The sequence below is a fragment of the Pseudophryne corroboree genome, chromosome 7 (assembly GCF_028390025.1).
Source record: "Pseudophryne corroboree isolate aPseCor3 chromosome 7, aPseCor3.hap2, whole genome shotgun sequence".
NCBI classification, from domain to species: domain Eukaryota; kingdom Metazoa; phylum Chordata; class Amphibia; order Anura; family Myobatrachidae; genus Pseudophryne; species Pseudophryne corroboree.
The window spans coordinates 387,256,704-387,279,061 of record NC_086450.1 but is presented as its reverse complement, the minus strand read 5'-3'; the positions used below and the strand labels follow the sequence as shown (position 1 = coordinate 387,279,061).

Sequence of the window (22,358 nt, the reverse complement as noted above, 5' to 3'; positions counted from 1 at the left end):
GAAAGCTTTAGGACTACCTGGTGTGCACTGGCTCCTCCCACTAAGACCCTCCTCCAGACCCCAGTTAGATTCTTGTGCCCGGCTGAGCTGGATGCACACTAGGGGCTCTCCTGAGCTCCTAGAAAGAAAGTATATTTAGGTTTTTTATTTTACAGTGAGATCTGCTGGCAACAGACTCACTGCAGCGAGGGACTAAGGGGAGAAGAAGCGAACCTACCTAACAGGTGGTAGCTTGGGCTTCTTAGGCTACTGGACACCATTAGCTCCAGAGGGATCGGCCGCAGGAACCGGCCTTGATGTTCGGTCCCGGAGTCGCGCCGCCGGCCCCCTTACAGAGCAAGAAGCAAGAAGTGTTCCGGAAAATCGGCGGCAGAAGACTTCAGTCTTCACCAAGGTAGCGCACAGCACTGCAGCTGTGCGCCATTGCTCCTCATGCACACCTCACACTCCAGTCACTGATGGGTGCAGGGCGCTGGGGGGGGGGCGCCCTGAGCAGCAATATTAAGACCTTGGCTGGCAAAATAATCACAATATATAGTCCCAGAGGCTATATATGTGATAAATACCCCTGCCAGAATCCATAAAAAAGCGGGAGAAAAGTCAGCCGAAAAAGGGGCGGGGCTATCTCCCTCAGCACACTGGCGCCATTTTCTCTTCACAGTGCAGCTGGAAGACAGCTCCCCAGGCTCTCCCCTGTAGTTTTCAGGCTCAAAGGGTTAAAAAGAGAGGGGGGGCACTACATTTAGGCGCAATATATGTATACAAGCAGCTATTGGGGGAAAAATCACTCAGTTATAGTGTTAATCCCTGCATTATATAGCGCTCTGGTGTGTGCTGGCATACTCTCTCTCTGTCTCCCCAAAGGACTTTGTGGGGTCCTGTCCTCAGTCAGAGCATTCCCTGTGTGTGTGCGGTGTGTCGGTACGGCTGTGTCGACATGTTGGATGAGGAAGGTTACGTGGAGGCGGAGCAGAGGCCGATAAATGGGATGTCGCCCCCTGTGGGGCCGACACCAGAGTGGATGGATAGGTGGAAGGTATTAACCGACAATGTCAACTCCTTACATAAAAGGCTGGATGACGTAACAGCTGTGGGACAGCCGGCTTCTCAGCCCGCGCCTGCCCAGGCGTCTCAAAGGCCATCAGGGGCTCAGAAAAACGCCCGTTACCTCAGATGGCAGACACAGATGTCGACACGGAGTCTGACTCCAGTGTCGACGAGAAAAGTCTGAACTTCAGGCAGTGAAGCCAGTCTAATTTTGGAAGAAAATTGATAGAGCCGAAATCTGGACCTTAATGGAACCCAATTTTAGGCCCATAGTCACCTCTGACTGTAGGAAGTGCAGAAATCGACCTAGCTGAAATTCCTCCTTTGGGGCCTTCCTGGCCTCACAGTACGCAACATATTTCCGCCATATGCGGTGACAATGGTTTGCGTTCACTTCTTTCCTAGCTTTAAATAGCGTAGGGATAGCTTCCTCCGGAATTCCCCTTTCCTTCAGGATCCGGCGTTCAACCGCCATGCCGTCAAACGCAGCCGCGGTACGTTTTGGAACAGACAGGCCCCCTGCTGCAGCAGGTCCTGTATGAGCGGCAGAGGCCATGGGTCCTCTGAGATCATTTCTTGGAGTTCTGGTTACCAAGCTCTTCTTGGCCAACCCGGAACAATGAGTATAGTTCTTACTCCTCTCCTTCTTATTATTCTCATTACCCTGGGTAAGAGAGGCAGAGAAGGGAACACATACACCGACTGGTACACCCACGGTACATCCTCAGTTTTAGAGAGGAAAGCACCTCAGTATAAAATTGGGAAATCCGGGTAGTATTTTTTTTAACACAGCATTTTGGGTGCAGGACTTTGGAACTCTCATAAATTCAGGGTATAAGATAACGTTTACCAAATTAACTGGAGAATAAGATCATAGTATATATATGCTTATCTAATTACTTTTAATTGTATTGATGTTGAATATTGTTTATCCATAAGAAACTGTCTGGGAATTATTTATGGCAGAATATTGATACATTCTTTGATACAAAATTACTTATACTGCCATACTACAAGCTGAAAGTAGCTTATGGATATAAAATTACTAATGCTTTTATACATGTTGTAATTTTATTTCACTGGCCGGTGAATTGTTTTTGTTTTTATATACATAATTGTTTTTTCATAGATATAATTGTTTTAAATAAAAGCGAAATATATAAGTGGATAGTTTGTGTTTGTGCTCTATACCAGCACCTTTCAATACTAGTTTTTAGTATCTACTATGTCTATCCTGGCTCGTCGAATTATGTGGTTGAGGTCCTGGAAGGTGGACCTGGACTCCAAAAAGACCTTGGAGGTGCTTCCTTTTAAGGGAGACATCCTATTTGGGGAGGATCTGAACAAGATTGTAACTGACTTGGCTACTGCCAAGACTGCGTGTCTCCCAAATACTAATCTTTCTGCTCCGAAGGCTAAGAGCACCACCTTTCGTTCCTTTCGACCTCCAGGGAAAGCAAAGGATCAGGCGTATCTGCGACAGGCTCGTGCTTCCAAAACCACTAAGCCTAAATCTAAACAATCCTGGGCCGCCTGTCAGCCTGATTCCAAACAAGACAATCCTGCTGCATGATGGGGCGGGCCTGCCCTTAGGCTCCTGAATACCGAACACCACAGATTCTTATTCAAACCTGGAATACGCCTAGAAGTCCACCAGCGATTACAAACGGGGAAATTGCAGTTGTCCGAAAAAGGAGTATAGGACCAAGCTTTCAATAGGACCAAGCCTGTCTGGAATCAAGCATCCAAAGGTCTGTTTCTCAACTCCATATGGACTAACATCTGATAAGTATTGGCTTTATCCCCTGGACTGTGGCAATCTTCCATGGACTCCTAATAGGAGAATATGTTCGGCTCCTACATGTGATAATATACCAAACAAACTGCTGTGCTGTGCTTGCCCTACTGGTTTTAATTTTATAATTTTAAAACTTAATATGCAAATACTTATGGTATATTTGTTGCAACACTTTTATGTAATAAAACATGTGATCTTTCCATATCCAGTTTATAGCGCTGTATATTTCTCTCTTTCCCACTCTATCATTACAGCGTCCTCTTCTACTTCTTCAACGGCCAGACCTCCTCGTTCAGGGCCTTTGTGTCTATCCGGACCTGGCCAGACTGGTTTTGACGGCGTGGCTCTTGAAGCTTCACTCCTGAGGGCCAAGGGATTCTCTGAGGCGGTTATTCAAACTGTGTTGAAGGCCCGCAAACTGGCTTCTGCACGGATTTATTACAGGGTCTGGAACTCTTACTTCACATGGTGTGCTGCTAAGAATTATGATGCCTATTCGTTCAGAACTTCTAGGCTTTTGGCTTTTCTGCAAAGAGGCCTAGATTTAGGCCTTCGTCTGGCCTCCCTCAAGGTTCATATATCTGCCTTGTCGGTGTGGTTTCAGAGGAAAATTGCGTCTATTCCTGACGTTCATACTTTCATACGGCATTTTACGGATTCAGCCTCCCTCTGTCCCTCCTGTGGCTCCATGGGATCTGTCTATTGTCTTAAATGCCCTACAAGAGTCTCCATTTGAACCTCTCAAGTCTGTGGATCTTAAATGTCTTACACTTAAGGTTGTGTTTTTACTGGCTATTGCCTCTGCTAGGAAGGTGTCGGACTTAGGCGCCTTGTCCTGTCGTCCACCCTTTCTGATTTTTCACAGTGACCGGGCAGTTCTTCGAACTCGCCCTGGTTATCCACCTAAGGTGGTATCATCTTTTCATCTTAACCAAGAGATTGTGGTTCCGGCCTTTATCACTTCTGGTTTGTCCTCCAAAGAGCGGTCTTTGGATGTGGTACAGGCTCTCCATATTTACGTAGAGAGGACTGCCTCCCTCAGAAGGTCAGATACCCCTTTTGAACTTTGTGGTTTTCACAAACGTGGCTGTCCTACAAATAAGCAAACCTTGGCCAGATGGATTAGAATGGTGATTGCACAAGCCTATGCACAGGCTGGTCTTCCAGCTACTGCTGCTATCAAAGCCCATTCTACTCTGTCTGTTGGACCTTCCTGGGCGGCCTGCCGTGGCGTGTCCGCTGAACAGTTGTGTAAGGCGGCTACGTGGTCCTTAGTGAACACGTTCATCAGGTTCTATGCCTTTGATACTTCCACCTCCCAGGATGCTTCCTTTGTACGCCGTGTTCTTGTGCCCGCTACGGTGCGTCCCCTCCCATGAGGAACATGAGGTGGTGATGGTAAATTACTTCCTTGCCCAGACAAGCGGGGAGCCGGTGTGAATGGCGGCAACCGGGTGGAAGCGCAGTACAGAAACCGCACCGGAAGGCTCAGCGTTACTATGATGCGGAGCTGTGAGGGGCGCCCTGGGCTAGCACAATACCCTCAAAACTGGTCAATTTCGCTATTAGGGACTGTATGCTACTGCTAGCAAGCGTTTTTTACCTCAGGCCAGTATAATCTAAAGTGTGGGAAGACGCGCTATGTTTGGGGGCGGGGCTTCTCAGAGCGGATCCGGCAGCTCACCACCGCCATTTTCTCCCTGCAGATCACACTACAGAGACGCTGACAGGGAGCGCTGACCCTCCACATAACTCCAGCTATCCTGTGCGGTACCAGGGGGTTTTAGAGGGGGGTGGGGGGGGGGGCTGTAAATTACTGTGTAGTCTATTAAGGGTGCACAGTCAGCGCCAGACAGTTATTTTATTATTGTCTACTGGGGCGCTGTGTGGGCTGGCTCCAGGCTCTGTGTTTCTCTGAAGGTACTTGGGGGAAACTGTGTCTGACATTTTCCGGTGTGTGTGTGTGCAAATTCTCACAAACCATGTCCAAGGAATCTGTGTCTTGTGCAGCAGAATATGTATCTTCTCCAGAAGAATCCATTCCATGTACGCAGGAATGTAATGCCATGTCTCAGTCCTCTGAGGCTGAGCCACATAGGCTGGTTTCCATTAAGGGAATGTTATCCCAGATTAATACTAGGGTAGCCCACACTGAGACCGAAACTCAGGTTTTGAGACACTCTATGGAGGTCTTGTCTGGTTCTGTCCCCACTGCCTCCAAATCACTGGCATATACCCCAAGAAACGTGCCCTTGCCCAGATTATGCAAGTCGACTCGGATACTGACACGGCAGACGGTGAGGGGGATATTCTGCGGGGGGGGGGGGGAAGCATCCCTTGCAAAAGGAGTGCAGCTTATGATTGAGACCATTAGGGATGCGTTACACATTGCTGACACACCGCCTGAACAGGTTGAGGAGGCTTACTTCAGAGACAATAAGAAAGCCTCCCTGACCTTCCCTGCGTCTAAGGAATTAAATGCGTTATTTGAAAAATTCTGGGAAAACCCGGAGAAAAAATTCCAGATACCAAAAAGGGTTCTCGTTGCTTTTCCTTTCCCTGAGGAGGATAGGAAAAGATGGGAAAACCTACCTATAGTTGACGCTTCGATATCTAGACTGTCAAAAAAGGTGGTTTTACCTGTCCCGGGGTCTACCGCTTTGAAAGAACCAGCTGACAGCAAGATTGAAACTACACTCATATCCATGTACACTGCTTCAGGCGTGGAGTTACGGCCCACTATTGCCTGTGCATGGATTACTAAAGCCATAGTAAAGTGGTCAGGCATATTACTAGAGGAATTAGATACTATGGATAGAAGTGACATTGAAATGTTTCTCCGTAACATACAGAATTCTGCGGGCTTCATGGTGGAGGCCATGAAGGACCTAGGTAACCTGAATGTAAGGAAATCTTCCATGGCTGTCTCAGCACGCAGGGGACTCTGGCTACGCCAATGGTCTGCGGATGCGGAATCCAGGAGACGTGTGGAGAACTTACCCTTCACAGGTCAGTGTCACAACTGAGGGCTGGTGCTGACCAGGGGGAAGCCTCAGTTGTAGGGGCTGAGGTATATGTGTACCTGGGAGGCAGTACAGGGTTCTTGGACATGCAGGGAACCTTTAGAACAAATGCCCGAAGGCGTGACCAAGACAACAAGGGAAAGTTCAAAGGTTTTATTAAACACAGTTCAGAGGAATACTGATGACTTGGTACTGGTAATAGGAAACACAGTTCAGAGAAATACTTGGGATCGATGACGGAACACCGATGGTTACTTTGGGATCGTTGGTAAGCTTTGAGTGAAGCTGGGGTTCGCAGATAGAAATGCACTATTGTACTTAGAAGCACAGGTGAAGCATGAAGTGATGCTGGGGATCGCTGGAGAAGAAGCTGGGAATGGCTGCTGGGAAGCCGGAGTTCAGACACAGGTGAATCAGGGTAGACTGTAGAGGGTTAATCACTGGAGTGTCGGGTTACATTGCAGAGTATAATCACCAGGGAGTCAGGCTGTACTGCAGAGAAAGTCCATGGGAGAACTGCACACTGGAATCACTGAAGACAATTGAAGCACTGACATCTTTCCAGTTTCCACCCCAGGAATAGGATATTTATACCTGCTGGGAAGCAGGGATTGGCTGGCTGATTAACCAGAGACCAGAGTGCAGCTGCTGTGTAATCAGGCTGAGAGCAGAGTGCAGCTGATAGGCTTAAAGGTAACATGTGATTAGGAAAACACGCCCATGGTAGCTTTTGAAGGGAAAGATTGTTTGTAACTTGAATGTGAGCTTTAACCATGAAGCTGCCAGAATCACAGTAAAGAGATTTGAGACAATGAGATGCAGCGTGCTGAACACAGACAGTGCAGATGGAATCCAGGCTTGGAACACTGGGACAGTCTCAGGAGGCATTTGGAAGGTAAATACTGATAAGGAATTACCTAGATCGTGACAGTCAGGCTGTATTTGGGGAAGTGTTGGATGCGTGGATCCTCCACGGCAACTGCGGGTAAGTCAACCTTTCTTCCCTCAGCCACTCAGACTACGAAGTAACCCTTTTCTTTGCCTACACTGCAGTCCTTTTGGACCACAAAGGCAAAAAAGTCCAAGCCTCCTATCACTTTCTTCAGAGGAAGTCGGGCGAAATCCCCAAAACCTGCAACTTCAGGTTCCCAGGAACAGAAACCTACCTCTGTTTCCTCTAAATCCTCGGCATGACGGTGGACCTCACAGCCTGGAGAACGGGCAGGTCGGTGCAAGACTCAGACGTTTCAGTCACGTCTGGGTGTCATCCGGCCTGGATCCCTGAGTACAGGATATTGTGTCCCAGGGGTACAGACTGGAATTTCAGGAACTCCCACCGCTCAGATTCTTCAAATCAGGCTTGCCATTATTGCAGACAGAAAGGGCTATCCTGCAGGAAGCCTTTAAAAAATTGGAAAAGTCAGATGCCATTGATCCAGTTCCACCTCATCTGAAAAATAAGGGTTACTATTGGAACCTTTTTGTGGTACCGAAAACGGATGGTTCGGTCCGGCCAATTTTGAACTTGGAAGTCGCTAAACCCCAATCTGAGGGAATTCAAATTCAAAATAGAGTTTCTGAGAGCGGTGATCTCAGGTCTGGAGGAGGTAGAGTTTCTGATATCCCTGTATATCAAGGATGCGTACCTCCACATTCTGATTTGGCCGCCGCACCAGGCTTATCTCAGATTTGCACTGTTGGACTGTCACTATTAGTTCCAGGCACTGCCATTCGGCCTCTCCACAGCACCGAGGGTGTTCACCAAGGTAATGGCAGAGATGATGATTCTCCTCCGCCGGCAGGGGTGAATATAATTCCGTATCTGGACGACTTGCTGATCAAAGCGTCCTCCAGGGACAGGTTGTTGCAGAACATTGCTCTCACGACTCGACTACTCAGCAGGGATCATGGATTGATCCTGAATCTTCCAAAGTCACATTTGGAACCGACAAGGAGATTGTCTTTCCTGTGAATTATCCTCGACACAGAAGTGCAGAGGGTATTTCTACTGGTGGAAAAAGCGTTGGTGATACAAACAATGGTCCGGGATGTCTTGAAGTCTCCCCGGGTATCAGTTCATCAGTGCATTCGCCTTCTGGGGAAGAAGGTTGCCTCCTACGAGGGTCTACAGTACGGAAGATTTCATGCACGGTCCTTCCAACTGGATCTCCTAGACAGGTGGTCCGGATCTCATCTACACATGCACCAGAGGATACGTCTGTTGCCGAAAGCCAGGATTTCACTCCTGTGGTGGCTTCAAATGCCTCACCTTCTAGAGGGCCGCAGATTCTGGATTCAGAACTGGATCCTTCTAACCACAGATGCAAGTCTCAGAGGTTGAGGCGCAGTCACCCAGGGGGAAACCTTCCAAGGAAGGTGGTCAAGTCTGGAGTCCATTCTTCCAATAAACATTCTGGAACTAAGGGCCATGTACAACGGGCTTCTACAAGTGGCACATCTTCTGCAAGATCAGGCCATTCAGGTGCAGTCGTACAATGTAACGACGGTGGCCTACATAAACCGACAGGGCGGAACGAAGAGCAGAGCTGCAATGTCAGAGGTGACAAGAATTCTCCTCTGGGCAGAAAAGTACGCGATGACGCTATCAGCAATCTTCATTCCAGGAGTGGACAACTGGGAAGCGGACTGCCTCAGCAGACACGATCTCCATCCAGGAGAGTGGGGGACTCCACCCAGAGGTGTTTGCAGAGGTGACATGTCTTTGGGGCGTACCTCAAATAGACATGATGGCCTCCCGCCTCAACAAGAATCTTCAGAGGTTCTGTTCCAGGTCGAGAGACCCACAGGCAGTGGCAGTGGACGCCCTGGTAACTCCGTGGGTGTTCAAATCGGTGTATGTGTTCCCTCCACTTCCACTCATCCCAAGGATTCTAAAGCTCGTAAAGAGAACAAGAGTTCAGGCAATCCTCATTGCTCCGGACTATCTAAGACGGGCTTGGTATGCGGATCTTTTGGATCTACTGCTGGAGGATCCGAGGCCTCTTCCTCTTCGAGAGGACCTTCTGCAACAGGAGCCATTCGCTTATCAAGACTTACCTCGGCTACGTTTGATGGCATGGAGGTTGAACGCCAGATCTTAGCTTGGAATGGCATTCCGAACAAGTTTATTCCTACCCTGATACAGGCTAGGAAAGGAGTAACGTCTAACATTACCATCGAATTTGGAAAAAGTGGGTCTTGGTGTAAATCCAAGACGTTTCCTACGGTGGAGTTTCAGCTTGGAACGCTTTCTCCTCTTCCTGCAAGCAGATGTGGATATGGGCCTGCGTTTTGGATCCCTTAAGGTCCAGATTTCGGCCTTGTCCATTTTCTTCCAGAAACAACTGGCTTCCCTCCCTGAGGTTCAGACCTTCTTGAAAGGGGTTCTGCACATCCAGCCTCCCTTTGTGCCTCCTACAGCACCCTGGGATCTTAATGTGGTGTTACAGTTCCTCCAATCTGATTGGTTCGAGCCTCTACAGGAGATTGAGGTCAAGTTTCTCACATGGAAGGCTGTCACTTTGTTGTCCTTAGCTTCTGCTAGACGTGTGTCGAAGTTGGGGGCTTTGGCTTGTAAAAGCCCCTACTTGATCTTACATGAAGATAGAGCTGAGCTCAGGACGCGTCAGCAGTTTCTTCCAAAGGTTGTGTCGGCTTTTCATATCAACCAACTTATTGTGGTGCCAGTTGCTACTGACTCCTCAATTCCATTGAAGTCCTTGGATGTTGTAAGGGCTCTGAAGATCTATGTGAAGAGGACTGCTCGTCACAGAAAATCAGACTCTCTGTTTGTCCTGTATGATCCCAGAAACATTGGGAGTCCTGCTTCTAAGCAGACGATTATTCGCTGGATCAGGTTCACTATCCAGCATGTGTATTCTACGGCAGGATTGCCGTGCCCAAAATCGGTCAAGGCCCACTCTACACGTAAGGTGGGTTCGTCCTATGTGGCTGCCCAGGGTGTCTCGGCTTTACAGCTTTGCCGAGCAGCTACTTGGTCAGGGTCGAACACGTTTGCTAAGTTCTACAAGTTCGATACTTTGGCCTCTGAGGACCTAAAGTTTGGTCAGTCAGTTCTGCAGGAGCATCCGCGCTCTCCCTCCCATTCTGGGAGCTTTGGTACATCCCCATGGTACTAATGTGGACCCCAGTATCCCCTGGGACGTAACAGAAAATAGGATTTTAATTACCTACCGGTAAATCCTTTTCTCGTAGTCCGTAGAGAATGCTGGGCGCCCGCCCAGCGCTTCGTGATCCTGCAGTGGTTCCTTCGTTCAGTACTGCTTTGTTCTTGGTTAAGTACTGTTTTGTTACTTGGTTAAGTAATATTGTTCAGCTGTTGCTGAGTTTTCAAGCTGATTAGCTTGTTTGCCTTGTTTGTGTGAGCTGGTGTGAATCTCGCCGCTGTCTCTGTAAAATCCTGCTCTCAAAGTTGTCGGTCTCCTCGGGCACAGTTTCTATACTGAGTCTGGTATGAGGGGCATAGAGGGAGGAGCCAGCCCACACTATCGAACTCTTAAAGTGCCCATGGCTCCTGGTGGACCCGTCTATACCCCATGGTACTAATGTGGACCCCAGCATCCTCTACGGACTACGAGAAAAGGACTTACCAGTAGGTTATTAAAATCCTATTTTTTTGCGCGAAAACAAATAGGATCAGTGATAAGTTTCTGGATCCATGTGTTTTGGCAGACACAAAAAAAGGCCCTTATTGGGGACTTTGTTTTGCCTACCTCTGGCCAGGTGAAAATAAATCTCCAATAGTGGCGGCTTTTGGGGACAAATGAATAATTCCCGGGGGATCAATTAGTTGCGGTAATTTAATGCGGCTAACAGTATTCCCCCTTCCCCCCCATAGTATGGTAAGCGTAACAATAAATTAATTACTGTACTTGCTCCCTACTATACAGATACATTGTTACAGCTGTTCAGTCACTGACTGTGACCTTTAATAACAGTAATACAGAAACCACTTATTCCCTGGATTTGTGGACAAACCATATTGCCATTCATAGAGTGCAAAGACATTTATTATGTTTGCATGAAGGGTAAATATTGGCTGCCTGTGCATGTAGCCCACAAATGCAGGGCAGCTTTATTCTTACACTGTGCCCCACCCAAAAATAAACCTCTCTGTACATTTTATATCTGCCTCACCTGCAGGGCAACATGGTTTTGCCAAGGGGCTTTTTCTTGCTTTGCTTCCACCATAGAATTAGCCGCTATGCGCTATATTCAAATTGACCAGGTTCACCCATATATTTCAGAATTGGATCATTCAATATGTTAGCTATAAACAGTATATACAATAGCAATATAATGTACTGCTTTCCACACCATGCTTTATTCATATAGTTTGCTTTAGAGGAGAAGTTTTTTCATCAGTCTCATAGTTGTTTTATAATTAATATTGTTTTATCCAGATTCCTCCTTATTAATTTGTAAATGGTCTGTTCTCCGTATAAACCAGTTCATTTTCTATATGTCATGTACATTCATGATATATATTTAGGGGTGGGATTTGCACCCCCCCCCCTTCTCTGTCTGTCTGTCTGTGACCCCTCCCCCTTTCCAGCACCTGATACATAATTATCTCCAGGAATGACCGAGCAACTACCATTGTTTGTCTGCTTGTGTGTGAGAAGCATTGAATGGGAGCAGTATTTGGAAGGCATGCTGTTCCTTGTAGTGCCAATGGGAGATCCTGGGGGTGGCTCCTGGGTAAGTTAGCTCTCTGTCTGGATGTGTTTTAGTAATAGCCTTTATCATGAGGCCTACTGTGACAAATTACATGGCCCTGTGTGGGCACTGCTATTATGTAGTGTTAGGACTGCTGACATTGGAGAAGCTTAAACGTGTTTGCAAACATGTGTAAACTAATTCTCTGAATTTCTATTACCAGATAGGTTCAGGTATGGTTACAGGTAATTTTTAGTGTGCTGAAGGGCAACACCCCCCCCTTCCCCCCCCCCCCACACACACACACACACACACACACACACACACACACACACACACACACACACACACACACACACACACACACACACACACTCTCTCTGTCTGTCTGCATTCATGTTTGTCCCAAAGTATCCCCATCAACAGGGTAAACAAAGAATAATACATTTACCTAATTAAAATCACTAGGCTTTGGTAGCACAGCGTTCTGGAGCAACACCTCATACTTGGGAACAGGCTTTTGTATGAAACTGGATCTCAGAAATGCAGATGTTCAGAAACATCCTGGACTGTGATTACAGGGAATAGTCACCACGTCTCCCAAATGGCAACAGCAAATCTGTCTGGATGTTCAAGCTCTCAGTCAGAGCCTAGATCAAGCATCACAAGCTATTCCAATAAATTGTGGTACACAGAATAATTGATTGGAGTTGTCCATTAGGAAGCATTCTGGGTCCTTTCATACCTGGAAGCCATAACATCCAAACCGTGACTGGTGGTTTATATCAGTAATTCCTTTTCAGGCTGTGGTGGTGTATATGTCTTCTACGAGCACACCATAAGTCAGTGCATTAATACTCACATCATATGGTCTGTGTATTCAGGCTGTGGTGGTGTATATGTCTTCTACGAGCACACAATAAGTCAGTGCATTAATACTCACATCATATGGTCTGTGTATTCAGGCTGTGGCGGTGTATATGTCTTCTATGAACACACCATACATAAGTTAGTCATTAATTAATACTCACATCATATGGTCTGTGTATTCAGGCTGTGGTGGTGTATATGTCTTCTGATAATGCTAATTTATCAACAGGAATGAAAAGCTATACCTTATACACACCTTAAATACACTTTACCATGGAGCCGCTGCGGCCGCTAAACTTAATACACACTCTACGCACTTTTTACGCTGTTAACGTACAGAGTCCCGTACCATGTACGGACTTTGCGTACAAATGCCGCGCTGACTGTACAAAGTACACACAGCGCGTACACACCCAATGAATACACTTTAAACCTTATACAGCAATGCAATGCGATACTAATACACTTTAAACCTTAGCAGGGAAAGGAAGACACGACACCAGTCTGTAGTTAAACCACTGGGTTCCGACACCACAGCGTATTATTGCTGAAAGGGGGTTACAATACAAACAATATAATACAACAGAATAATGGCTACAATCAACGGTACATACGTGAGTGGATTCGCCGCACTACCTAGATCTGGTCCTCGGTCATCTGATAGATAACTTTGTGAGTCTTGTGTCAGACCAGGCCTGCAGCAGGCTCTCTTTATACAATTCTTCCAAAATTTAACACAATGGATACTGTAATCTCTTTGTCCATTGGACACAGGGATGGTCATTTACAGTACAGGAGAGGTCATAGGTCGGTTTGAATAGGTGGGCGATGTCTGTTCCAACTGCTCTTGTGGCAGGTCTCCTCTGATTTCCCGCTGCATACATAACGTACAGTAAATACAGTTTATATCTATATTCTGCTCCTGCACATAACTATCCGCAGGAACATGCGATGTTCCTCAAAACAACACCGGAATATTACCCTTAAAATACCCTACAGCTGGATACCGAGCACCACCTTATAACCTTGTTCTGTCCCCTCCTATCCTGTAAAGGTGAATCCCTTTGTTCTGAGACCATTTAAACTGCTGTAACTTGCTGCTGTGGTGCAGGGAGGCTATGTGTAAAATGTGCACTATTTGGATTAAATATGTAATGTGTTTTGATGGCTTTTCCATGCGTTCACAAACTCTTCCGTAAATACTCATACCACGCGCTAATACGCAGGTCCGCGGGAGCGACCATACGCAAATTGTGAATATGCGCACGCACGGCAGAGCAAGTACGCGCACGGAGGCCATCTGTGTGTAGTTTGTACGTAATGTATGTACTGCAATATTTTTCGACTTTGACAGTCCACCCTTTGGCAGTCACCAATAACTGCCACTATCTAATCACTAAACAGAAAAATATCTATACAATATCTACAGAAGCTTTGATGATCGGGGAGAGTTGTAGGTGGGAAATGTATGACCTAGTGGGATAGTAAAAAGCATGTATGTATGAATCCATGTCTGAGGGGCATGTATCATCGTGCCGTATATGTTCTAAATAAGCTTCGAGGTACTGCGAAGTATACATTAAATCCTTCTCATCCCGTATTAAGTGTCTGTAAGTGGGCCAACAAACACTACCGAGCTCTTTTCGGCTTCTAGTTCCAACAAATGGGGTGCACATTTAGTTGATGATACATGGAGGAGGAAACATATGTGAGTGCTAGTATATGTGGATATCACCTGTCGACTATGTGTGCCATTAACTGAAGGTTGCAGAGATGAAGATAAGACACATATATAAAAATACATTTACATAAACATTTTGGATAAGGCTGATGTCTTTTTCCGGATGGATGTATCTGGGCAGAGGGGGAGACAAAAGAAAAACGGGTGAAAGAAACAGGCCATGAAATTCATTTGCAATCCTTATCATAACACTGTCTCTATGGATGGGTCATAAATGAAATCTGCTGCTGTAACAGTACCCTTGCTCCTTAGACTCATCAACTTTGTGCCGTGCTTGCGCCGCGTCAGAATTCGAACACACCTAAATATCGAACCAATAATTATGACGACTCCCAGGATACAAAGGAGAAACTTCCCTACACTCATGATGACATTTTGAGCCCACTCTCCTAAACCTGAGAATCAATTGCGTGGGTTCAACCATGAGACCCAGCTGGTCAGTTCATTACTCACAGTCGCTAAGGTAAGGTTGTGCTTCCTCCTGAACTCCCACTTCAACTGCAAGATATCGTCCATCTTTTGATCGATGATCTCCGTGGGGTCGTCAGTGCTGTTCGTGATATATGTACAGCACTTCACACCATATTGAGTTGCCAGAGTAACACAGTACCCACCTGTCACGGCTGTGACATAACTAAGGACCATCCTGTGCTGGATCAGTTCCTTCTTGTAGACTTGTAACTCCCTTCCTGTATACCTGAAGGTGTTGTCATACATCTCAGTGATATTATCTATCAAGTTTGCTAGCGCATGGATATACCTATAATTTATAGTTCCTTGGGCTGTACGGGTGATGTCTAATGCGAGAAGGAACTGAATCCCGGTGGATTCGTGGATCAAATCAGAGGCTGCGTGCTCTGTCCTATCTATGAGGTGTCTCATGATGATGTGTTCATAGTGAGTATGAGCATAAGGAGCCTGAGCACTGCGGTGAACGTCTTTCATCTTATCATGGGTTATAGTCATGACCTCTGGTAGTACTCTGCCAATATAACACAATCCCTCTGAGCTCGGGGCAAGCCACTTGTACGCCTTCCTCACACATATGAAATAGGCATCATCTGGGAGAACATAGGGGACAAAGTATGACATCACCATATTACAAACTTTCCAAGTAAAGAAACCAATCCCTAGTTCTTCCATCTGCTCAGTACAAGTATCAGGCTGGATGATATGGGCACAATACCCTGGCGATACTTTTCCAACCCACATGGTCTTGCTTCCACGAGTATACCTATACCGATAATACCTCCCACTTTTGGCTATTTGGCGTACAAGTTCAGAGTCTATGGGTATCCTATCAGCTCTGTGTGAAAAGGTCATTGTCTGGTTGTTCCACGTCACTTCCCAATTTCCTGGTTTTAGGTAATTGGAAATATTAAAGCACAATAAGGACCTGTCTACATGATACATGGTGGAGCTTCAAACTAGGTGGCCTAGAAATATTGAATTTCTTGTCCACCGGTCTCCCACCCCGTAATTCGCGTACCTCATCTATTGCTAAAGGGTATGGTACCAATCCTGACTTGCTCTGACCTTGAGGTACTTGTGAGCACACTCAGCATTCTGTCTGGTTTAAGACCTTACCCACTAGTGAGTGGTAATCACTCAACGGATGACGGTCCATGTCGATATTAAGGTTGGACTGACATCTCTGGATGCACCCATCCTCGACTATATTTTCACAATTCCTGCAGATACAATTTTCCTCAGACAATAACCCCTCACAGTGCCTCCGAGCTCCCTGACTACCAGAGCGCTTACTGATGCTAGCCTTTACTTGAGCGATGTGCCGCTCCTGAGATCCTACAAATTCATACTCGTCATCAGAAACCATTCCAGATCCCTGCTCGACCTTTCTGGGGCCCTCACCAAAACAAACTGTCCTGATTAAAACCAGAATTACTAACAGAACCCGAAACGCAGTCTCTTGTGATCGATCCATTTCGTTTGGGGAAAGGAGGAAAATAAGAAGGAGAAAAGAAAGGAAAATGCAGGGGGAGGTGAAAAAAAAAGAAAATGATACAACAACCGTTCTAGATCTGTGCTCGGATGCCCTTCAACAGTCCTGCCTCTCAACCTTCCCGACACAGACACTCCAGTGATACGAGGTTCTCTACACTCTGCTCTTTGTCACAAGTTCTCTCCGGGTCAGCGACCTTCTTGCAGTGGGACGAGTGGACCTAAGTCTCTCTCTCGGCGACCTTCAATGCTGTCGTGCTGGTTAGCAAGACTTGGTATGGTCCTTCCCACCTGTCTATGAGGCAACCTGAGCGTAAGAAATTTCGAATCATTACATAATCCCCAGGTTCAATGTCATGACAATTACTGTTCGGTAGGTCAGGAATCACTAGCTTTAAATTTCTTTGTTGATTTCTCAGCTGCTGGCTCATCCCAACCAAATATCTCACAGTCACTTCGTTATTACATTTTAAATCATCCTGGGGGTCTATCATTACATGAGGTTGTCGACCAAAAAGAATTTCAAAAGGTGATAGGTTAAGGGGAGACCTAGGAGTGGTTCTGATGCTGCACAATACTAGTGGCAAAGCTTCTGGCCACAACAATATAGTTTCAGCCATCACCCTGCTTAGCTTATTCTCAACAGTGCTGTTCATTCTCTCCACCTTCGCACTCGCCCGTGGTCGGCACAGAGTATGCAGCTTGCTACCAATTCCCATCAGTTTGCACATGACCTGAAAGACTTCACCCGTAAAATGGGCACCCCTATCGCTCTCAACCATTCTAGGGACACCATATCTACACACAAACTCCTGCATAACTTTCTCCGCGGTGAACGCAGCAGTATCCGTGGCAGCAGGGAACGCCTCTACCCAATTGGAAAACACGTCACTACAAACTAACACATATTCTAAATTTCTACAGGGTGGCAACTGCACGAAATCGATCTGTATCACCCGAAAAGGTCCGTCTGCCGGGGGGACACGGGATGGCTCTGCTGGTACTGACCCACCAATATTCCTCCTCAAGCAAGTAAAACATGTCATTGCTCTTTTACCTGCATGCGAAGAGAATCCTGGCGCACACCAGTAGGCCCTCACCAGCCTACACATACCCTCCTTGCCCAGATGAGTCAGACCGTGCGCCGCCTCAGCCAGACTTGGAAGATATGCTCTGGGGGCCACCAGCCCACCGTGTCCACCTGTCCAAAGTCCCGAGGACTCCTGGCCATACCCCCTTGACCTCCAGACCGCCTTTTCCTGTAAAGAACACAAATCTTGCACCTCAATGTGTTTAACTGTTGTGTATTATCAGTTGTGTGAAGTAAACCGTCTGTGGAAAGCAAAAAAGAGAGGGGAAATAATAAAAAGAAAATTTGTCAGATTTGCGTTCACCATCAGGCTGTCACAACATCATGCATATCGGAGTCTATGCACAGTCTCCCTTCACCAGTATTCCCATTCTCCACCCTTTGTGCATGACCAGGCACACTGCATTAATACTGGTGTCCCTATGCTGGTGAGATATACTGGATTTGGGCAGAACTCTAAAGGACCAAGTAGGCATGTGGCGTCTGAACTGTAATCCTGTCGGTGAACGCAAGAGATGAAGAGGAAACTTTGAAGACAAATCACATAGAGTTTAGTAACAGATAAGTTTGTAGAGGCAAAGAAGATTTTACAAAATTTGACATCTGGATTGGGCACTACGGGGGAATGATTCTCTACTCGGTCTGCTCCCCTAAAAAAAACATTTCTGTGTGTCTTATCTCTACTGGGACTATCCCAGCCATCAATCCAGTGTCCTGTCCATCCTAAATTCATAGGGAACCCGGTATCTGTGAGATAATTTCCTCTACCTGTGATGGACATGCATCTAAAACAGTGAAATACAACATTAGTCTTCGTGGGTATCCAACATACTTTGTACTTCCTGGGCGGGAGCACTCAATATGTATACCATCTCTAACAAAACTCCTGTTAAGTTAATTAGAGGTCACTTCTGCTAGAGAGAGAAGCAAAAGTTTAGAGGCCTCCTCCCAACCCCAGCAAGTTCTGTCAAAAGGGTAAAGTTGCATTTATTCTGTTCTTCCCATTAACCGAATCTGTATTTTCTATATGGCTCGTGATTCCTTACTATATGTCCCTTGATCCCCTCTATGTGTTTTAATAACGTGGCTTGTTTTCTCTGTCTAGGGGTCTATATTGGCTATGTGTTCTACTACTCCTACAATCTCTGGCAAAATGCCCTTCTTTTTTACAAATGTAACATATTCTCGGTCTTTTCTTACCACCAGGGTTTTGGGGTTTAGGCTGATGAGACTTTGGTGTAAGAGCCTATATACTTTCAATCCTCAGCCTCTCCTCCTGCAGTTCTCTACGCATAGCAATATTCTTATGGTGTTCAATCGCGCACTCTCTAAGACAAGCTACTGTGGCCCCTCTCCAATCAGGCAAAAATGTTTGTACCCTGTCCCTTACTGTCTGATTGAGTCCGTCCATTAGCACAGAGACAGCCACCTCCCTGTAATTCGCATCGTTCCCTATATCTGATACCCTAATGTATCTATCCATTATTTGCAGGGCCCGATGGAAATATTCCGATGTCATTTCATTTTCCCTCTGTTTTATGGTGAAAATTTTTCTCCACTTAATAGTTGTGGGGAAATACAACTCTAGTTGCATGTTAATTTGCTCTAAGTTCTCCTGATTGTGTTTGTCAGTCATAAGACTATCCGACTCTAATCTGCAATCAGTGATAAATGTTTGGGTGTCAATATTAGGGGGTAGGCACGCTTTCAAAAATATCCGCCAGTGTTTGTTTGTCGGTTCATACGCATTACCCAGATCTCTGATAAACTTCTGACATCTGGCTAAATGCTTCCGAGGGTCGGGGAATTCTGAAATGATTGATCGCAGCTCATCTCTGGGCTACGGGCAATACATTGCATTATTCCTGGTGAGGACTACTCCCTGACTATCGGTTCCCCCATTGGGAGTTACTATTTCCAAGACAGGGTGTAATTCTACCATTCTGTTCCTAATCTGTTTACTGTGAGGTGTTGTTGTCTCTGTGCAATGAACTGTCTCACACTTACCGGTAGCTGTGACCTCACCAGTTCTTTTATTGGGGAATATTGTTACTGCTCTACCTGGTTGGACATGCCCCACCTGAGTTTCCTGCAAGATGACTGCTTTGAGGAGAGCTGCAATTTGGCTGGATCCTTCATCTTCTTGTGACCTATAACCTTGAAAATACTTCAAAACAGGATACATCTTGCAAATATTAGGGTTAATACATTGTTTTTGCATACTATTATCATTTACTGATATACCATTGACTGTAGTCATCTCTTCCCCTTCGACCTGTGTCGACAATGGTGTGTTTGTGTTCTCATTCCCGCTAGGTTTTGAACCTGTTTTGCGAATTTGTTCCCTTTGCATATCCCCCTCTTGTTGCCATAAATGTAAACAATCTGTATGTCTAATCCTTTGTTTTCTGGATTTTATTAGACATATCCTAATCCTTAAGTTCTGCAATACCTCTGGTTCAAAGCTGCCCACTTTAGTGAATGGTACCCTATCTTTGTCAGTCATACGTACCCATTCTGACAAAAAGTCTTCTGTGTGTGAACCATATTTTCCACACATAACAAACATCGCTGACCCCATGGGCCGCGGCTTTACAACCTGAACCCTGGTTACAAAACGTACACCACTTGTGCAATTGGATGCCATCACGGACTTTTTCCTTTTACGCAATCTCAAATGCACAATACGAATAGACGGTGAAAGTTCTCAGAGCGCTTTCACCCACTCACGCCCACGTTGGCCAGTACTACCATACACTGTCGATAGCGAAGGCAATGTACCCTACCTAGGGCCCTATCTGACCTATATTTACTATATGTAACTTGCTGCTGTGTTGCAGGGAGGCTATGTGTAAAATGTGCACTATTTGGATTAAATATGTAATGTGTTTTGATGGCTTTTCCATGCGTTCACAAACTCTACCGTAAATACTCATACCACGCGCTAATACGCAGGTCCGCGGGAGCGACCATACGCAAATTGCGAATATGCGCACGCACGGCAGAGCAAGTACGCACACGGAGGCCATCTGTGTGTAGTTTGTACGTAATGTATGTACTGCAATATTTTTCGACTTTGACACTTCATAAGTCAGTCATAAATACTCACATCATAGGGTCTGTGTATTCAGGCTGTGGTGCTATATATGTCTTCTATGAGCACACCATAAGTCAGTGCATTAATACTCTCATCATAGGGTCTGTGTATTCAGGCTGTGGTGCTGTATATGTCTTCTATGAGCACACCATAAGTCAGTGCATTAATACTCACATCATAGGGTCTGTGTATTCAGGCTGTGGTGCTATATATGTCTTCTATGAGCACACCATAAGTCAGTGCATTAATACTCTCGTCATAGGGTCTGTGTATTCAGGCTGTGGTGGTGTATATGTCTTCTACGAGCACACCATAAGTCAGTGCATTAAAACTCACATAATAGGGTCTGTGTATTCAGGCTGTGGTGGTGTATATGTCTTCTACGAGCTCACCATAAGTCAGTGCATTAATACTCACATCATAGGGTCTGTGTATTCAGGCTGTGGTGCTGTATATGTCTTCTATGAGCACACCATAAGTCAGTGCATTAATACTCACATCATAGGGTCTGTGTATTCAGGCTGTGGTGGTGTATATGTCTTCTATGACCACACCATAAATCAGTGCATTAATACTCACATCATAGGGTCTGTGTATTCAGGCAGTGGTGGTGTATATGTCTTCTACGAGCTCACCATAAGTCAGTGCATTAATACTCACATCATAGGGTCTGTGTATTCAGGCTGTGGTGCTGTATATGTCTTCTACGAGCTCACCATAAGTCAGTGCATTAATACTCACATCATAGGGTCTGTGTATTCAGGCTGTGGTGCTGTATATGTCTTCTATGAGCTCACCATAAGTCAGTGCATTAATACTCACATCATAGGGTCTGTGTATTCAGGCTGTGGTGCTATATATGTCTTCTATGAGCACACCATAAGTCAGTGCATTAATACTCACATCATAGGGTCTGTGTATTCAGGCTGTATATGTCTTCTATGAGCACACCATAAGTCAGTGCATTAATACTCACATCATAGGGTCTGTGTATTCAGGCTGTGGTGCTGTATATGTCTTCTATGAGCACACCATAAGTCAGTGCATTAATACTCACATCATAGGGTCTGTGTATTCAGGCTGTGGTGCTGTATATGTCTTCTATGAGCACACCATAAGTCAGTGCATTAATACTCACATCATAGGGTCTGTGTATTCAGGCTGTGGTGGTGTATATGTCTTCTATGCGCACACCATAAGTCAGTACATTAATACTCAAATCATAGGGTCTGTGTATTCAGGCTATGGTGCTATATATGTCTTCTATGAGCTCACCATAAGTCAGTACATTAATACTCTCATCATAGGGTCTGTGTATTCAGGCTGTGGTGGTGTATATGTCTTCTACGAGCACACCATAAGTCAGTGCATTAATACTCACATCATATGGTCTGTGTATTCAGGCTGTGGTGCTGTATATGTCTTCTATGAGCACACCATAAGTCAGTGCATTAATACTCACATCATAGGGTCTGTGTATTCAGGCTGTGGTGCTGTATATGTCTTCTATGAGCACACCATAAGTCAGTGCATTAATACTCACATCATAGGGTCTGTGTATTCAGGCTGTGGTGCTGTATATGTCTTCTATGAGCACACCATAAGTCAGTGCATTAATACTCACATCATAGCGTCTGTGTATTCAGGCTGTGGTGGTGTATATGTCTTCTACGAGCACACCATAAGTCAGTGCATTAATACTCACATCATATGGTCTGTGTATTCAGGCTGTGGTGCTGTATATGTCTTCTATGAGCACACCATAAGTCAGTGCATTAATACTCACATCATAGGGTCTGTGTATTCAGGCTGTGGTGCTGTATATGTCTTCTATGAGCACACCATAAGTCAGTGCATTAATACTCACATCATAGGGTCTGTGTATTCAGGCTGTGGTGATGTATATGTCTTCTATGAGCACACCATAAGTCAGTGCATTAATACTCACATCATAGGGTCTGTGTATTCAGGCTGTGGTGGTGTATATGTCTTCTATGAGCACACCATAAGTCAGTCATTAATACTCACATCATAGGGTCTGTGTATTCAGG

The 22,358-nt window shown here is 45.7% G+C and overlaps 1 protein-coding gene across 6 annotated transcripts in view; it reads left to right on the top strand.

The window, feature by feature from the left end:
- INTS1 (integrator complex subunit 1) overlaps positions 1-22,358 on the top strand; it is a 324,003-nt gene that overhangs the window by 42,467 nt on the left and 259,178 nt on the right. The gene's annotated exons all lie outside the window — the stretch shown is intronic.